A 21,035-nucleotide genomic window follows, 5' to 3' on the forward strand; every position below is an offset into this window, starting at 1 on the left:
CTGAGGCAGCAAATGTAGCCAACGTGTGACCTGCTAACTCTGCCACAGGTGGGGCAGAAGGTGTGTGATAGGATGAGACGGGTACGTGGGTGGGTATTTTAGAAGGAGGTGCACTCCTTCCACCATTTATGCTGGGATTTTGTGTGCTCCTAATGAATGGACTGATTGCTTCTTGTCTGTTTTGAGAAGTCATGGGCCAGGGATTCCCATGAGGTGATGAGATGCTGCACATTTTCAAGGGGGCTTTGAGAACATCTTTTAATCTTTTCTTCCATCCACCTGGTTACCTCTTTCTGTGATGGAGCTCCAGGTGTCAACGACAAGGCTTGCCCAATGGTACATACCGAGTATAACGAGGACATCAGTACTGGGGATGTTGGCTTGGGAGAGGACGCTGAATTTGGTTCATTACCCTGCTGATGAAACATGATGATTTTGTGGAAACAATGTTGGTGCCATCCCACCAATGCTTTGAGTTGTTTGCTATAGGATGTCCATTCTCAGAAGCACAGGGTTGCTGCTGCCCAATACACCAAGAGATCGTGCTGAGTTTGAAGTGTTGATGTTCAGATATAGGGGGTCCTTGGGTTAAGGAAGTCCTGAATTATGAAAATCCAATTTTACACAAATTTTTGCAGACTCTGGTCTCAGGTATAATACTCTAATCTTTTTCACCAGGACAAAGTGCAGAGATCACTCACAGAAAAAGCCAATGCCTGGTCCAAACTCTCCTTCAGGTAAGATTAAACATTGCAAACCCCGAGCCACCTCTCCTTAGTGCATATTTTCTTTTATTAAACTCCCGACAGTTTTCTCAGTGATGAGCAGATCAGCTCCCCTGTCACTCCACCTGAGCTGCATTCAGACAAACATCTGTCACAGTTCACTTGCTGATAACTCCTATCACCTATGCTGATCTTCCCTAGTCTACTCTCTGCAAATCAGTCCCCAAGGGCTGTCAAGGCTGAAGACTTCACATTATGATTTTGGGGGAAATTCTTTGTTTCTAACTTACAGAAAATTCAGTTTACAGACAGTTCTCAGGAACAGAACCCTTGCGTAACCTGGGGACACCCTGTACTCTTTTTCTCAAACAGCCAAAAGCTGTGTTTGCACACAGAAGGCAACGGTGAATTTCATATCAATGTGGAAATTCATCATAAGTGTTGAATTACATTCTCGATGCAGACCATGTGCTGAAAGGCACGAGATGTAGAAAATGGTCCATGTATTCCATGCTCTTTACTTAACAGAAGATGAAGTTGTACAGCAGGAGCAGGGGCAGATTTAAAAAGGTCTCAAGGGGCAACTTCTTCACGCAGAGCATGTTGTGTATATGGAGTGAGCTACCAGAGAAAGTGGTTGAGGCAGGTATAATAACAACATTTAAAAGATATTTGGATAAGTACATGGATAGAAGGGGCTTATAGGGATATGAGCCAAATACAGGCGAATGGGACTAGCTTGGTCGGCACCATGGTTAGCATGAACCAGTTGGGCCGAATGGCCTATTTCCATGCTGTACTACTCTATGACTCTATGGCAGACCCATTGTTTTGCAGAGGTCAAAGCCAATTTTCTCATTTGCTTCAATGAACGAGTTGATGATATCCTAAAGCTTGGCCTCTGAATGCGGGCATCTGCAAGTATCATCCATGTACCAGAGCTTAATGTCGATTGTTGGGGTGACTTTGGTTTTGGAATGGAGGCAATGTAGATTAATCAGCTTCCCATTTTTCCAGCAGGTTAGCTCAATGAATTTTGTGCACTAATCTACAGTTTCTTTATCCTTCACTTTACACAACCATGACTTTTAACATAAAGGTTACAAAACAATTTACTCAGTTTCATGCTTCTTGTCTGCCCAAATCTGATCAAACTCTTTCCAGAACATTATGCTTCCAGTCGCAATCATGACCATTTGTCCTTCCTCCAGCTCTGGAGAACATTTGGCAAATTGACTTCACTTGAATCCCTCTATAATGCAGCTGCATCGAGTACCTTCAGGGAAAAAGGGAATTACAGGAGCAAATCTGAAATTTTGGAGGGGTTGTCATGGAAATTGTGAGCAGAGATACAAATACAATTTAATATCAGAGAGAATGATGGAGATTCAGGAATTTGAACTTGGAAGAAAAGGGAGACTGGGTAACAAGGTGGGTGGGATGAGAGACTTTAAATTTCCTGCAAAGCCAAGAGCAACATCAGCAATGAGCTGAGTGGAAAGAATATCAGTAATGAAATAGGCATTTGATGTGAAAAAATCTTTGCAACCTTACTCTAGATAAATAGTGAAAAATGTTTCCTCAGAAGGGCTATTGGGGAACTATCGAACAGAAACCAGTGGAAAAACAAGACAGGAGGCGGCTCTTACTTAAACAGGGAGATTAAATCATGTAATTCTTCCAACATATGATTATTGAGATAAAGTTAATTAGAAAAGAAATGTAATAAATATTCAAAAAGGAAAGATTTAAGTAACTAGAGGTAGCACCACCACTGAAGGTTGAAGCTCCTCACCTCATCCCTCATTGGTACAGATCAATGAAAATGTCCCCTTGACTCTGCTTTCAGTGACAATTTAGAAATGCTGCTGCTATATTGAGTTCAGGATGCTCTGAATGCCCTGAAGTACTGAAATCAAAATAGAAATGCTAGAAAGATTCAGCAGGTCACAAAATATCTCAGCATAGAGAAACTAAATTAATCTTCTTCGAAACTGAAAATAGATGGAAATGAAACATTTTAAACAAGTACAGAGACAGGGAAAGTTGGGGGGTGTAATAAAGTACAAAAGGGGCTATTACAGGGTATAAAACTGGTCATATTAAATGATAAAAGAAGTGATATCTTTCAACCAAAGGGGTGCTAAAAATGGTAAGAAATAAGAGAGCTCCAGAGAAAATGTAAATGATAAAAGTGTAAGCATTACCAACTGCTGCCTATAAAAATGTGAGCTGTTGTTATGATCTGAAATTGTTGAATTCAATACAAAGTTCGAAAGTTCAATACATATTCAAAAAATGAAATTCTATTTCTCAAATTTACATTGTGCTTCATTGGAACAATGTAGAAAACTGAAGGAAGAGAGTCAGAGTAGCAGTGGAGTGGAGAATTAATGACACTTGACTAGAAGCTCAGGATCAGTCTTGCAGACTTAATGGAGACGTTCCACAAAACAGTCATCTAGTCTGTTTTGACTCCCTAAAACAGAGGTGACCACATCAAGAGCAGCAGATAAAGTTACTGAACTGGACAAGTAAATTGCTGTTTCACTTGGCTAATGGATAGAAGGGTAAAAGACGATATCTTGGACCTCCAGTCCAAAATATCAGCCCCAGTCCATAGGGACAGGGGCTGATGGAGACGACAAATGAGCCGGCCAGGGATTCTGAATATCCTGAAATACTGTCTCTGTTTCTCTTTCCATGGGTGCTCCCAGGCTGCTGAGTGTTTCCAGAATTTTCTGTTTTTATTGCAAATTTTGATAATCTACAGTTATTTTGTATTTTTATTCATAGAAGAAACAGTTTATTTAGAATACAGAAAAAGGAAAGATGCAACTGGGCTGGCAGAGCAGTGGAGGTGTTGGAAACAGAAGAAGATGGTCAATAGATAAGTGGAACCTTATTACAGTTTTGACAGGAAAGGGAAGGGATGGGGCCAGAAATGACTGGAATGTGATGTACGTGGTCAAAGGCTCTGTCAGTTATAGTTGAGCAGAAGAATTCTTGCTTAAGGAGAAAGGAAGCCTTTAGATAGACACTGATACAGATGACGGCATTGTCAAACCAGATGTGACAAAGACAGAAACTGGGACAATGGAAAAGTCTATTTGGGAAGTCAGGTGGAAGGAAGAGTAATTAAGCTAGCTATGGAAATCAGTGGTTTATATTGGATATTTAATAACTTTTTCTCAGAAAGGGGAATAGAAAAGTCAGATGCAGACCATATGAAGTGAAGAAAAGATGAAAATTTTAAATAAAATTGATGATGTTATTCAGTACAGGGCCAAAGCAAGAAGCTCTTGCAGCCATTAATGCACTGGAGAAAGGAAGAACCAGAGTGGGACTGTGCCAAATCTGTATTTGGAGCAGTTTCTAGGTGTTGGTTTAGATTGGTCCATGTTGGATAGTTCTGATACAAAAGTCCAAGTATAGCTCTGCTTTTTACTAGACCTCCCAGATCAAAGATATCACTTTCACACGGAACGGGAACCCAAAACATTATCCAAAAGGGAGTTAGTTTGGATCAGTTAAAAGTGATACCTTTTACAATGCAAGTTTCCAGCTAAAACAATATGAACGGATTAAAGGCTTACTACTAATCGTAGGTACTAGAATATTGATTCATTAGACTCTTTACTGGTTGTTAAATGACTACCTATAACCGATGTTCTTAGTTACAAAGAAAATCTAAATATTTTGTTACCAGTGCAAGTTCAAAGAGTTGCCGTTATCTCAGGCATTCTATGTCTCCCCACCATACCCCTCCCCTCATTTGGTTCTCTCTCTGTTCGGGGCAGTCATGTCGTCCTTAAAAGTTCTCGAACAAACGTTAATGCAGAATCACTACAAATATATCCACTGCAGTGAAATCAAACTTTATAATGTAAACGCAATTACGTGCGGACAATTCACGTGTCAGATTGGCGTGATAAAGGTTCCAGGACTGCCCCCAAGTTGAGCTGACATCTCCAACTCAAAGTAATTGCCGAAGTATCTCCCGTTTTCTCGCAACGGTAACAATATCAACCCGAGAACAGTGTTGCAAAACACGAGTGTCAAAATGAACGGAAAGGAACTCTGACCGAAGCGCATTGCTCTCTCACTTCTGACTATCATAGACTGGGCGTACGTTATTTTGCTACAGTCAACGTGTATCCCTCCCATGCTTGCAGAAATTATTAACGCATTCCACTTCTGTCACCGTTTATGATTAGTCTTCCCGTTTTTTGTTTAAGGCCGTTAGCAAGTTTTATTTTGTACCTTACACTTGTAGCGAGCTTTGCATACTATTGGTTGCGGACAGTCCGATAAGCTTTTGGATGGGAGGCAGGGACTGGTCATAAATGTTGCAATCTTCTCCAGCAGGAGGGGCGCTAAACTGAGTGAACCAGTGCACATGGAGTGATAGAACGGGAAAAAGTAGAGAATACAAATTAGCTAATGACACAAGACATTCAAATCTTGCAACGATGAGTAAAATAATGCAATAGATAAAATATATTCTAACATTTACCAAATCAAGTTAACATTCAAAAATGGAAGGACGTAGGAAGGCAAAATTACACTGTAAATTAGACTTTATACGCGCGTTATATATTCCTGTAAAGCTGTATAGTAATTATCAACAATAATAATTCTGCTATACAAGAACATTTTGGTATTGGAGGTTAGCAAACGTTTTTAACAGTAATCACTTATGGTTAATCTTTAAAACTGCTGACAAGGATTCTCGCTCTTCACCAGGTTAACAATGCCGGCTAAGATGATAGCTCAGGTACCTGAGAAATAAATAATTTGTACATGTGCGGCGTCATCAATTTTGATTCATTCTCCGCATTTTAGTGTTCTATTGATACGGCCGGTGGTCCTCAAAAGTGACCGGTAACTGAACATGTACATCATTAGTTATCGATTTCAATCAAAAGCTAATTCTTTTACATAGCCGATTGCAAGTAATGCAGCACAAAAAGGTAAATATGTCCACGGTGGCTGATTAAGGGTGATAATAAACTCAAAGCTTCAAAAGACCCGACAGCTGAACCCGAAGTGCCCGCCGGTTTTACAGAACAGACCGAATTCGGTGTGTAGGTCAGCTCCAGACTCCCCAAGAATTGCTGCAGTCCTCGTTTGCTCTGGGCAGATTGTGGATGACGGGTTGAAAAGACTCGGTCTGGATATATTTACTTTATCATTGAGTAGTCTGGAGAAGAGGTGCTCCTCCGAATCCCACAAAAAAAAATAATCTGGGCTGCCACCAATGCGTTCATTTCCATCCTTAACTAGCTTTACGGCGACCAAGGAAGCCACTGTTATAATCCTTGATTCATCAAAACGTCAGAGCTTCCGGCCAGAAGTAAATGAGACCGGGCAGCAAAATTACGGCCATCTCTGCCGCGACGGAAAGCGGCCGGAAAATAATTGTGCGTTCTGATGATTCACTATCGCCAATTTAGTAGGTATACAGCTTGTTATACTTGCACCGGACGATTTCTTTATGCAAATCACACTGGTTAAAACAACCCGGTTCCCATTTTGAGGGCGAATGTCCATGTTATATATTAATTTTAGAACAACAAATCTCTGGCCAACCCCAATCTAGAGAACAGTTTAGATAACCTAATAGAAATCCCACGATGCTACCTGATGCAATGTTAAATGCAGCTCCTTTCTCTTAAATACAGATGAAATGTATGAAAGTACACGTTTCCTTTGGAGAGGAGGAAACCCTTTGGCAAACTGGTTACTTTAATAGATTCACCCAGTTACATATACCATTCTCAAATCTGCGAATAATTTAACCTTTTTTTTTGACGGATGAGATAAACAACAACGGGTTCATTCAGAATACCCGTCCATGTGTGACTCTTTCACTACCAGGTATCTTCTTGCGCTGGCGTTTTATTTGTATCTCCTCCCACCCCACCCCGCCACCACCAATTTCAATTTAACATACTGCAGCATTTCGTACCTTCTGACCAGCCATCCATCCCCTGACGTGGTAACAAGAAAAAATTGTTATACCTTCTACGGTATTTAATGTGCCTTAGTAATGCATAGACAAATAATTAAGTTGGGGCTGTGTTGTTCCCATTGAGTTGTACTGCATAGGAATTTTATAGTTACTCCTTACTAAAGCATTTACTGTAAGATCACAAGTCATTGTAACGCTGCAAGGTTCTTGTTCATGGGACATAAAATAACCGATATTGTTTGAATCGAAAGTAGTAAAATAAATTCTAAAATCGAAATTAACAGCCTGCTTTGGATCAAAATCACGCTTAATTACACCAAACAGACGTTTAAAATAAAAATCCTTTTTTGTTTCCCTCGGTTTATCGACATGGTTCTTTGAAGCTGCATTCCAGCTTCGTCTAATTTCAGGACCTAATGCAATTTCCAGCGGCCGAACATACGGCCGCTCACAGGTGCCGGGGCCGGAGCCGGAGCCACTGCCGCCCCCGCTGCTCTGCTCTCGCGGCCCGGGCTCTCTGTCCGAGCCGCAACGTGACCAGGCTCGGCTAGCGCCCGCTCATTGCCGCTGTTGCACTGAGTGAAAAACAAAAAATATCCACAAGATGGAGTCAAGCGAGGAAAAGAGATTCAAAATGGACAAAAACTGGCTCAAAAAATGATCGTAAGCACTTGGGCCAGTCTGGGATTACAGCCCAGCACGGGTCTGCCGTAGGATTGTAGGATTGTGACCTAAAATGACCAGGAATACTATTCCTCGCGGGATGGACAGGTTTTGTGAACTCCGATTTCATTCATAGTTGTCATTTTATTGGTCCGAAACCATACGTAGTCACCTCTAACCCGACTTGAAAGATTAGTGGCACCAGCAACAGCGGATTGAAATGATATCCATGGTCACTTTAAAAGCGGATTTACCTGCGAAACAAACTTTATGCTGCGTAGAAAACATCGCGCAATTCTGTAAATCAGTCTGCATAAAACTTATGTCTATTACTTTTGTTCTCGAGATGCATTCGAGCAACATCGATTGACAAGAGCGGTTTTCAGATCCGTTTAAATTCCCAGTCAGGTCTAACGTTAATTTTGGAGCAGCGTTATAATATTGTTTTTGCGAAAGGAACATCCTGGGTTGCAAATGGTTAAAGTGTAACCTTCATTGGCAAATGATTTTCACTTCATTCCGGATTCTTCATTTTAAGGAGAGCTTAGAAACCTTGGCCACGATTCAGTCGATGCTCATATCGTATGGATTTGATTGTAAACAAAGTCTTTCGCATGTCAGATTTGTAATGAATGATTGGGCAACACCTTCTGATCGAAGAGGTAGAAATACAAAGCATAAAAATAAACTCTGGTACATAAAACCCCAGATATGTTTTGCAGTGTAGTGCGAATCAGAGAGCTAGGACGTTGAAAAGGTAGTATTCTTCAACGGAAACATCCTTGGAAGTACATGACATTTCAAATATGCGTCTTTGGGTCACGCGGCATGTGTAAATGCTCCTGCTTTTATGAAACTTTGGTCCTGTGTAGTTCAGTATCTCTATTTGCGATTTCGCGTCAGGAGCTGCTCTACAAGAAATTCCAAGAAGCAGCCCAAAGAAAACCAACGACTGAACGGTGCGCGAGGTGTTAACAGCGGGAACCGGAGACTATAAGAACTAATTTTTACATTGAAATCGCATTGATTAGTAACAGTAATTCTGGCGATACTCAGATTTCGGCTGCTGGAACTTCACATGTCAAGATCAGTTCACAAACTGGGCTGAACTAAACTGAGAATTCACATAAAGAGCAATGGATTCATTATATAGGCTACTTTTCACAGAGCATGTTATCAGACACAGCGCATATATTCCTAAACAGTCTCCTGGCTTGGGCTCAAAGGTCACAATGATCATAAGATGATAGAGAAATGACAAGACTCTGGGGAGGTCTTGTGGATGTGCTGTGGTCTCAATTTTGCCATCTTATTCTTCTTAGACAACTTTGTTAAAAAATTCGAAAAAGGTATTTTCTATTTTAAATTATGTTATCAGCGTTACCTCAATAACTGTGGTAGTAAAGCATACCATTACATAATGACCTTCAGTTCAAGAATGTAATTCTGTCCAGAGAAGTGTGAAGTAATGTACCTTGTGAAGGCAAGAAACTGCATGTTAAATAGTGGGATTCTTTGAAGCACAGAGAGAACTTTAGTGCATTTCTATAGATCCCTGAAGGTACCAGATAGATTAGATAAGGTGGTTAAGAAGGTACATAACGTACTTGCCTTTTGTGAACAAGATTTAAAATACAAATTAGGGGAGGCCATGTTAGAACTGTGTTGAACACTAAGTAGGCCACAGCCACAGTGCTGTGGACAGTTCTGGTTAGCACACTACAGGAAGTATGTGAAAACACCAGAGCGGGTGCAGAGAAGATCTGAAGATGTTGCTAGGATTTGAGATTGCAAAACTGAACTTATTTTCTTTGGAACAAAGGAAAGAATTTAATGGAAATGGTAGAATTTTGAGAGATCTAGACAGTGGACAGGAATGATCTGTTTTACTTAGCAGAAAAGACAATAACTAGGGAGCTTAGAGTTAAATTAAGTGGTAGAAGGATGAGAGGGGGATTAAAAAAAACCTCAATCAGTAGTGGGGTCTGAATTTACTCCCTGAAAAAGGCGGTGAGACAGAAACCCTCACTGCATGGATGAGCATTTTAAAAGCCATTATTCGCTATGCTATGGAACAAGAGATGGGAGGTGGTATTAACCTGAAGTCCATATTGGTCAGAAAGGTCTCTGTGCTATGAATCTCTCTGAAGAACAATCCTCCTCTCTTCCCCTTTGATTCTTCTAGCTCAACTCCTTTTTTATATGTTCCTCATTCCATCACAATTAAGTCCTCACGTTTCACTCACCCCTTTGTTCTTCCGCTCCTCTCTTGCTTCCATTGGGAATGCTTCCATTTATCCCTTTGCTCTGTTGTTGTGCCTGGATCTTCAGGAAATACTGCTCACAAGCACCCAACCCCAATCTCCTGTCTTCCTTTTTCTATTGGATCTATTTATGGGGAATGAACCAGAGCAGATAAGAGCAGTAAACTAAAACATCTAGGCAAGTGACTATAATACAGTTCTTTGAGAATAATTGATAAGGACATAAGTATGACAAAGGCCAGACTAGAAAAAGTTTCATTTGAAGAGTTGAGAATAGATTATGTAAAATAAAAAAATAATATTGACAAACAATGTAGAACAGCAATGGGAAACTTTTCAAATGGTGTTCACAGATTTTAAAAAAATTCTGTTGATAAACAAGAACAAACCAGTGGGAGACAAAGAATGAAGAAAGGCACTAGGGATAATCAACGTAAATTAAAGATCAAACACTAAGTAAGTGGGCAACATGGATCAGTATGGCAAGAGAGAAGTGATAAAAAAACAATTAAGGTATCAACAGGAACTATAAAATTAAAATACTGAGGAACATAAGGGCACGGTAACATAATAAAGTTACTGGTCTAACAGCCAGAATTCTGGACTGTTGATCCAGTGACACGAGTTCAAACCCCACCGCAACAGATGGGCATTTAAATTCACGTAACCAAATAAAATCTGGAATTTAGAAAAGCTAGTTCAGTAATAGTAACCATAAAACTATTGGATTGTCATAAAACAAAGCCACCTGGTTCACTCATGTTCTTCAGGAAGGAAATCCGCTGTTCTTTTTCACCTATATGAGACCAGACCCACCCACGTGGTTTGCTTCTGTCTCTTCATTTTAGGGGGCACTAAGGGGTGGACAATAAATGCCACAAGGACTGTATGTGTGGCTCAAGCATTTTCAACTGTCAGTGATATCCACAACCCATGAATAAATAAAGAACAAAAAAAATTAAAGTATTTTACAGCATCAAAAGAAAAAGAGCCACAAAGAGGCAGTCAGGATAAAATCAAGCAGTGATGGGGAAATGACATAAATATTAAATTATTCCTTTAGTATTTACCAGGGAGTTAAGTCAGATGGACATGATGCAAAGCACATATAAAATAATGAGGAGAAATATTAAATAACTAATCAAATTCAGAGAATAAACACTTGAGTCTGGGTAGATTATTTACTTTAATTTTAAAAGAATACAGGAATGAATGGACATTAATTCATTAGAAAATAGGAAGTACCAGGGGACCTTACTTCCCCATTACATTTGATGGCATGAATATTGCCAGATACACATTGCGAGTGAGTCACTATATACCAGAGACTTAATTGGACCAGCCACGTAAAACACATAGCTATGGGAATAGGTCAGAGGCTGCTTATTCTGTACCAAGTCACTCACCTCCAAATTTCTCTCAGCTTTTCCATTATGTACAAAGCACAAGGCAGGAGTATGATAGAATACTCTGCAATAGCTTTGGTGAAAAGATTAAAGTTCAAACTTCATACAGGATCTTGTAAAGGCTCTGTCTAATTGAAACAATATTTTATCCTTTTTTTATTTCTTAAATGACCAGCATCCTTGTAAGTCTTTGGATTATTTTATATCCATGCCCTAGATTTTAGTAATTTATGTACCTAGATATTTAAATTCCATTGCTCTCCCTAATGTGTCAGAATCTTTTAAACTCATGCTCCAGCTTCATGCTTTTGAGCTGTAGTGACTCAAGAGATAAAAGTTTCTCATGTTTAATCAAGATCAGTCCACAAATCCTCGTATTCTACAGACCCAACATACTACCCAGGCTGCCATTATCTGCTCTATACTTATTTTATGGTAGTTATTTACCTCAATTTTTATCAGATTGATATAATCTGGCTTTCATTCGTTATGACAGTTTAGTACACTTACCTATTGTATTTACATAAAACTGAACTTTCCTTTGGTCTTGCATTTTGTACTTAGTTTTAAAAAATTAGTCACCTCAATCTCTTATTCCTCAGATTTGACCAATGCAGAGAAAGGAGCAGATACAGCTTTTCAGATTCTTCATTATATTTGTTTCAGTTCTGTCATCACTTTGATATGCTGTGATCTTTTTAAATAGTCTTACAGGGTATGTTCAGATCTGTCATGCATTTGCTGAATTTTGCAGTTATTATGCCAAGGATAAAATATGGTGATAGCGGAGATTGAGATGATAAAACCATTATAGTTATAATAGTAATTGTCTGCACTAAAGATGATTTTATAAAAAAAAAGTCACAACATGAAATGAATTTTATGGAGACTTAAATAGAAGGCAGAATCAGCATCAGGTACTTACCTGTAGTGCCAGAACCAGGGTGAAGGGCCCCCACTTTTTGACAAAGAAATTATTTTTGCTACAGGAAAATGCAATCACATTTAAATCATTTGTTAAATATGACTTTTTATTATTTTTAGCAGTTATCATTTGCAATATATTTTAATAATCTTTCTCAGTACTGTCCACTGTTTTGTGGATTTTCCACTCCTGCACCACCCCTCCCAATAATGGTCCCAACTCTGCCCATCCAACTTTTAGATCCTGCCACTTTTGGTACTTGCAAATCAGATTTTATTGTGCATACATTTAGTATATGCCTGATTATCACATAAAATATTAAAAATGCCAGCATATTTTTATGAAACTGTGCTAAATGTTTTGTGGTCACATACCTTATGCAGTATTCATCACTCAAGATCATTCCTTCTAACACGTAGACCCCGTGTCAGATGGTGTCTGGATGACTCTGAGAGAGAGTCTGGTTCAAAAAAGACTAGATGCAGATGTGACTAGTAAACCCTTTCAACTACACATATTACTTTTACTACAAAATGCTTTATATGTAAGTACAGGTACATCATGTAAATATTTAGTTAAGAAATGTCTACCACTGCTCTGTAAGAAACTTGAGTCTCTCTTTTTAAATGAGATTTGGAACTTGGCATGAAATCAGTCAAACACATTCCAGTGAAATTTGTAAACTTTTGTCGAGCAGCTGTAGGCAATACTTTTGACATCATCAATGATTTGTGCAAGGTGTGCTAGACTGGCCACTAACGTCCATCTAAACAGCGGTTGGATGCTGCTTGCACTGTAAAGCTGGTTGTTGGGAGTTGGGTTTCCAGGCTTGAGCAATTATTCTGTTCGTCAGCCTCCAAGTGTTTTTAGAGTGCCAAAGTTAGACATTTCTAACCTTGTTACACATCAAGGAAGGGAAGGGCACACAATAGTCAAAAAACAAAATAGCTTTTCATTAGCAAACAAACAAAATAGCCCAAAATGCACAATCCACACAAATAGGAGTACTAAGTGCCCAATGTTGTAGATTTAAGGCAGAGAGCAACAGATTTTTAGATATTGAGGGAATCAAGGGGTATGAGGTGAGTGAATGAAAGCGATGTTGAGCAGGAGCAGTGAAAAATTGCAGCTAATCAATTCAAGAACACACATTTAAGATACAAAAAAGAATTACGTGGATGCTGATCCAACACAACCGCTTATTTATATTAATTGAATTCAATATTTATTACATGAGATTCTGAAAATTTTATCTATGTTGAGATTGTATCTGTTTGTAATTAGAACCATTTATTTATAGTGATTGAGTTAGATTTCATTTTATTACATGGGTATTTGGGATCATTAGTGTTCTTGCGATTGAAATTCGTGATTTTTCTGTGAAAACAGAATCTTCATCAGAATTTTAAGGAAAGTAGATCCACTATGAAGCTCTCTACTGAAAATTCAAGTATATTTCGATACACAGAGCACATTGAGTGACTCATTTTAATATGTTGTATACGTTTTCAATTACAATTCAGTAAAATGTAGATCAACAAAGGAGAATGTACTTTTATCCAAATTTATTTGGAGATAAAGAGCTAGAATTAAACATTCAGTGATAATTATACATCTAAACACTATGATTTAATATTGATTTGTTTGTATTTTTTAAAATAATAATTTCACAATGAAAGATTACAACCAAATCAGCATGATATGCTTATTTTTTTGGATAATATCATTCATAAAATCTTCCACTCATTTCTAAGGGAGTTGATTTTGTTCAATTATTTTTTGTATCCATTTTCAATAATATTGCCATGTATAATAATTTGGTGCAAGATGCCAATCAATTTTGAAACATTTACAGACTAATCATATCTTTTATTAAACTTAGCTGCAAGTCAAAAAGGTTAAAATATGATTTTTCATCAAATTTATTCTCATTTTGATTCTCGTCTCTCAGAGCTGCCCTATAGATCCTGAGTCAGGTCGGTAAAACTATATCATATATAAATTTTACTCCTATGGCAGTATCTGTGAGCACATACATACAAATGTGTTTTTAAGTTATACATAGTTTTTAAATGTTTGACAATCATATATTTGTACATTAAAAATCTTATGCACAGGGATATTCATTTTGTGTGTCACACTTACATTAGAATTGTTTGCATAACATTTTGCAATGAGAGCTGTAATGGATTTCATTAAGATCTCAATACTTACCTGCAACACTAAATTGTAATTATCTGGTATGTCACCAGGAAACACTACCTTTTCCCTACTTTCTTGGGAAACTGAAGAATTTGCCCATTGCTTTCTATTCTCAGTAACTCAAACCTATAATGTCTGAAATATGCAAAATAAAAATATTTACTTATATGTTTTCTAATAATGAGCAAGTATCCTACTTAAATTGTCTTTAAATAAAAACATTTATTCAAGATATTCAAAAGCATTAGCTCTCCCAAAATCCTACACTTCTGTCATTAAAGACAAACCATGCTGTCTGATAGTGTGTACAATTTTCCAGGATGCACTGGCAGCATTTAAGTCAGGTGAGCCACCTTGACATTCTTCAACATCTACCAATTTCTTGTCAATTGTTTTTCAACATCATTTCAAGAAACATTGGATGGACTGTTTTTTTTAATTGACAGGAAATGTGCTTCTAAGGGAGAGAAATAATGACAAACTATTGTTTACGTGACAGTTACAGATTCTTCCTTGCATGTTCAGAAAGTAGATCAGCCACCTGGGCTCAAAGTTGTTGTTTGCCAAGTTTGGTTTTTCACAGCAGCAAGTTGAACATCTACCCATATTATCTTTCCTCATCCTAATATGAATTGATTTTAAAATAGTTAAATATTAATGCAAATGGAATTACCAATATTATCACTTGTCTTTCATTGCTAGTTAGAAACTGCAAACACAATAAGCATTAAATGCTGTCATATTAGGAGGAGAGATTTTCTCAATTAAATTTGAGTTCTATCAAATGAAAAAAGTTGAAACTTTAAAAAAAGCAATAGTTATCACCAAAATTTGATCAATGATTTGAACATTTACATCTTCCAACAGCAATTAATTAGAAACATAATTAAAAGTTTAGAAACATAATTAAAAGTTAAACAGGCATAGAGACACACTTGTAAAAGATTCATAAAATACTATGTTTTATGTTTGCACTAATCTTTTAAAATTTGAAAAATAGTGCTACTATATACAGCATTCAACAGTACTGTCAGGCTTGCCCATCCGTTCACTGCAGATGGACACCAAGAATGACTTCCAAAACTTGTATCCACCTTGTGAGGTGCCAGATATTAGGTTAGCATTCCATAGTTCTACAAACCTTGGCTGTCCTGTACATTTACCCTGGTCCCACCAAACACAAAGCCCCTTTTTAATAATAACAAATTTCAGTATCTCCAACTAAGTTTCACCAAACACCACACCACTTCCGAATACTACATTCTCCAATACTTTAAAAGTGCATTAAATTGATGGCATTCTGAAATAAAAATGAAAATGATGAAATCACTGAACCAAGTCATGAAGCATCAGTGGAAAAAGGAAATAATATTGGATGCTAATTCAGCCTCAGGCCTGAAATATTAACCTTTTTTCTTCTTTTCTGTACTGAGCATGCACAGCATTTGCTAAGTGCAGAAATGTCCAAAAAATATAACCCAACAATTGGGTGTTTCCAAATGTCCAATATCGACCTACAACTGGTGCCATTGTGAGCTGTGTATTCTCGTGTGATAAAAATTAAATGCTATTATAATACGGGAAATCCATTTATGATTTTCATAGAATAATGAACAACGTTCCGGAGAGCTTTGGAGTTTAATCATCAATACACGACTAAAGATCGCTATCCATAATGTTTTAAAAATACAATTTGTTTCAGTCACTTACCAGCTTAGATGGGTTTATTCCCATTACCATTTAAAGCACAATATAAAGGAAACCCACATCTTAGTACATCTTATAAGAATATACTCAATGACATAAGCTGATTGTAAAAATCAAACCTTGTCTCTATCTCTTTTAAATTGGCATTCAAATTGTTTTTGATATTACTAGCTTTTTTAAGCAAGTCCTATAAAGTCCTCATTTTGCTCAATTATATTGAACTGTAGTATCGCTACAACATGTAATCTTTACCTGTTTTGTAGTTTTTCATTTTTTTGAATAATGTATTTTAAAATGGCCAAACTTGTATTAAGGGTCAAGTTTAGTATTACTTTCCCCTTAGGAGTATAAGGTGCTTTAGACATCTTAATCATACAATAAAGATTGTGCAAAATTGGAGAATAAAATTTGAAATTATGGAAGTATTGTCCATGGGTCATATATTACTTCTCATCACTCTTCTGATAAGGTTATATGTAAATCAAAGGCCATGGCAATGTGCATTAAAGATTGTTTAAATTACCTGACCTGGCTAATCAAAAGATGATTAGCCTTTTATAGGTTTTTCTATTAGCACCCAGACTCCAGGGGAGCTATATATCTGATTCCCCAAATTTCTTACAAGTAGGTACAAAATCATAAAAATTCAGATGTCAGCACATAAAGGTATCATTCAATACTGTATGTCTACAAGAGACAAATGTGAAACTAATTGCACTATCCCACTTTCTCCCCATAGCCTTACACATTCCTCCATCTCAACTATTTAATTTCCCTTAAAAACAAAGGTTTCTGCCTCAGTGACTTGCTTTACCAAAGTGCGATCACTCCTAAAACCCTTAGAACAAAGACATTTCTCCTCTCCACTCTCATAGTGGTAACTAAATTGGCAATTGCTCAGCACTAGATCCTTAAAAGGAAGAGGCCTTAATCCTTTTGTATTTATATACCTGTCACTTAACAGGAGAATTATCAAGTAAAATCTGACAATGAGCTACACAAGGGGATATTAGACGCATGACCAATAATTTGTCAAAGAGGCAGGTTTTAGGTGGTACCTTGAAAGCAGGAAAAAGTTGAGAGGCTGCAAACTTTTGGGATGATACTTCAGTGGAGAGATTAAACGGGAGGATGATCAAGTGGCCAGAAACGGACACAGTACAACATCATAATTTTTAAAAGCTTGATCAACTTTTAACATACTTTGCTCCAACTGTATTTCTCATTTCTTATGTCGTAACTATGTTTCCAGTGCCTTAAGAAATGATGCTGAATTGATACTCAGAGTTTAATAACTTTCTATAATTAGGTTGAACAAAACTGCGCCTGGTATTCTGTAGCCTAAACCGGTCTTGTCCAATACATTAATCACTCCTCACCTGTGGCTAATTGGGAATCCCACATGCGACTGCACTTTTGATTGTATGCTTTCCTTCACTGGTTACTATTTATTTGTTACCTGCCGAAATAAGGTTTAACACAGGTAAACATACCAGACTTCAGAATCATGGAACTAGCAGCAACTTTATACGAGAACCAAACTGTGATTACAGTCAGCTCAGGAGATCGGAATAATTGGCAGAACTCAGTAAAAGGTAAGGTCAACCGAGAGGTAAGTGGCATATAACAGCGTGCATGGGCGAGTCATCACGTTTAGCAACATACCGAGGACATCAAAGTACCGCTTCAAAGCGCGGAGCAAACGTCTCAAAGCCGCTACGAAAAAGGGCTTTAAACAAACAAATTCGTGTCAGAATTCCAGACTTGGTGTAAAAAAACTGTCAAGTTTTATTGGATGACTGTCTATATGTAAATATAGGCACGTAGTATGTGTTATTGTTAAGCCATTTTCTTGCACAACTAGAGCATGCGCTAAACTAATGTAGCTATCGTTAGCGATTTAAATCGGACAACACCGACCCTGTCGATGCCTCCGAAAATACTCGTCACAAGTGAATGTTCATTAACGATGTAAAATCAATTAATTTGCAGCATTAGAACTATCTGTCCGTTGCTTCAATGGATCGTGCATTCAGGAGGGAACATGAACAAAAGGAATCACCTGGCCTTATCCGATGAATGACTCAGATGCCAGACAGTTACAGCCAATCGACAACTCAAAGATCTTGTATTTCCATAAGTACGTTATTTATATCAAAAGACGATTAGCCTTTTATAGGTTTTTCTATTAGCACCCGGACTCCAGGGGAGCTATACATTTGATTCCCTAAATTTCTTCATCCATCTCTTTACTTTGGATGCATCTTTTCATTGTATCTTTGCTCCAAGAACACATTTACCACCCGACTGCCCACTCCTGAGTTTCTACATTCCAGGCGACTCTAACATTCATCATCGGTGCTCCCAAACCTGGGTCATCATATCTCAAGGATGTGCTCCTTGTACCAAAGCCAGAGTGAGACACACACCTGAAATATTTTGAACAGGCCTGATTTCACTACCTTTAGGAGATTATACTTGGAATAGAGGGCGTACGGGGAAGGTTCACCAAATTGTTTCTCGGGATGGCGGGATTGATGGTTTGAGAAGAGAGATTAAGTAAACTGGGTCTGTACTATCTGGAGTTTAGAGATATGAGAGACCTTACGTAAATGCACAAAGACTTGTGGGGCTTGAGAGGACAGATGCAGAGTTGATATTTCCCTGGGCTAGAATCGGGGGGTGGGGATGAGGAGACGGCGATTCAGGACAAATATAGGAAGAAAATTCTTTACCCAGAGAACAGTGACTTTGAAATTTACTCCCCAAGAAGGCTGCCAGGTCTCAATCATTCAGCATATTCAGGAAAGCAATTGATACAAATTTCGTTACAAATGGAATCCTAGGATATGAGGTTGGATGCAGGAAGCAGTGCTGAATTAAAACATCAGCCATGATTTTACACTTCAGCCTGAATGGCGTACACCTACTTTTATTTTTTCCGCCCTTGTCTATGCCATCAATTAAACTAGACCGGGCACGGATCCTTTCGGGCAGAACTTCGGTCAGAATTTACTCCATTTTCCAGCTGCGGTTGTATTCACGTTAATACACACGGACAGGTGGGCCATCCGTAAAGCTGCATTGCCAACACACAATGTTTCTGAATCACTAAGAAATCCCACATTTCGTCTACCTTATTTGCTGAATTTCCTTTTAGAATTGACACCGTAATTTTTCTAACCAACATTTCACGAGATGCCTTCCTAAAAATCCATCTGCTAGATTTCGTTTACTTATCTAACGACACATTTATTCATAAAATCTAAATAGCAGCTTTTCCTATTAGCATGAATTTACATTATACAATTTTAAGTTCAGATGCATAATATTTTATTCCCTCAAATTCGATAATTTGTGCAGCTTTTTTGTCGTGTATATATGTTTTGTTCTCTGAATTATGTTTGGCAAGTTTCCCACTGACGTATCAATTAACTTGGGTCGGACAGATCCCCTCTTCCCAAAGAATTTTTCCTCTTTCTTGTCCCCATTCCATAAATCATGATTTGACTCGCAGTCGCTTTTTTTCGGTGGTAGCTTTTTCTCACCATCTCGTTCAATTTACTCCCGGAGAGTTAAAAGTAATTCCAAAACCTGCTATTGATGACGAAATTATTTTCTTTTTACCACTACTTTAGTTCGAAACCTACTTCAACTAGAGGTGGTTCATGGTTTTATGAAACTATCCATTGCTTTCTCAGCGGTGAAACGAGAAGCCGCCAATGAATTCAAACAGCATGAACACAGACACACCGAAGATGTCAAAATAATACGGTTAAGGACAATAGTGTGGGGAGAGCTGTACAGTAATCAGATACAGCCCAGACATGAAGAATGACCCTTGCTCGCTTATGAGAGGGCATTTCCGTCTAACCAGTGAACGAAAATATAAAAAAATCCTTGCTAACTGCCGGTTTAACATCGACCGTTTTGACTTTTCCACTCCCGTCTCGTGCTCTAACCTACCCCCTTCTGAATTTGCAGCCCTCCATTCACTAAGAATCAACCTTGCAATAGCCATCAAACCCACTAACATGGTCTGGCAAACTATCTCCCAAAGGGCAGGCGTAAGCTCTCAGGCACCTCATCATACATCTTTTTGGATCTTGACCTCTCAAATGGAAGATCAGGCCATGGTCTTCCTGACAGTCACGGACCTCAGGAAATCTTCGCTTCACAGCTTGCAGTGTCCCAGTCCTGCACAGCCCGCTTCTATCTCCTGCCCAAAATCCACGGGCAAGACTGCCCTGGCAGATTCATTGTCTCCGTTGTATTTGCTCTGATAATGACACTTTCCGTACAGGTGCCACTGAAATGTCTTCCCTCTTCCTGAGCCATGGCTTCTCCTCTACCATTGTTAACAAAGCCGTTGATCCTATTCTCGTCCATTTCCTGTGCCTCTGCTCTCCTCCAGAACAAGGTTAGGATTCCTTGGTCCTCGCCTTCCACCCCACCAGCCTCCACATTCAACAGATCATTCTCCACAATGTCTACCACCTTCAAAGAGCCTCTTATCATCAGACACATCTTTCCTCTCCTCTCAGCATTTCACAGGAACTGTTCCCTTTGACTCCCTGGTCCACTCTCCCATTCCCATTAACTACCCCGCTCCCCACAGCACTTTCTCTTACTACCACAGGTGACGAAGCGCTTGCCCTTTCACCTCTTCCCTTCCCACCACCCAGGGATCCGAACAGTCTTTCCAGGTGAAGCAGCGATTCACTTGCACTTCTTCAATCTAGTGTACAACATCTGGTGTTCACAATATGGTCTCCTCTACAATGGAGAAACCAAATGCAGATTGGGTGACCATTTTGCATCTGGTTAAGTCCTGAGCTTCCGCTTGTCTGTCAAGTTAATTCTCCGTCCCACTTCCACTCTGCCTGTTGGTCTGTGTCCACCTACACTGTTACAGCGGCCCAAAGCAAGCTTGAGGAATGGCACCCCACCTTCCGTCTGCACATGTTGCAACCTCTGGACTCAATTCTGCAACTTCAGTTAACTTGATTTTTTTTTCTGTCTGTGTCAGTCGTCTATCTGTGTTATTAATTCAGCTGGTTTGTTTGTTTTTATCTTTTTCTCTCTGGGGGTGGAGGACATGCCCATCCTGACCTGCTAGATATGTCTTCCTGCTCTGCATTTCACAACTCCTACCTTCTTTCGTAGGCT

The 21,035-nt window shown here is 38.7% G+C and overlaps 1 long non-coding RNA gene across 2 annotated transcripts in view; it reads right to left on the reverse strand.

The window, feature by feature from the left end:
* Positions 1–5,967, reverse strand: part of LOC127569553 (uncharacterized) — a 71,048-nt gene extending 65,081 nt beyond the window's left edge. The window contains exons 1-2 of one of the 2 annotated variants that reach the window (XR_007956217.1): positions 5,801–5,967; positions 4,989–5,101 (exon numbers count right to left, since the gene is read on the reverse strand). This is a non-coding gene — a long non-coding RNA (uncharacterized LOC127569553). Of the gene's footprint in view, positions 1–4,988; positions 5,110–5,800 lie in introns of those variants that run through there. The other variant, XR_007956216.1, reaches the window with a different exon arrangement.
* Between the last annotated feature and the right edge of the window lie 15,068 nt (positions 5,968–21,035).

The sequence above is a fragment of the Pristis pectinata genome, chromosome 4 (assembly GCF_009764475.1).
Source record: "Pristis pectinata isolate sPriPec2 chromosome 4, sPriPec2.1.pri, whole genome shotgun sequence".
NCBI classification, from domain to species: Eukaryota; Metazoa; Chordata; class Chondrichthyes; order Rhinopristiformes; family Pristidae; genus Pristis; species Pristis pectinata.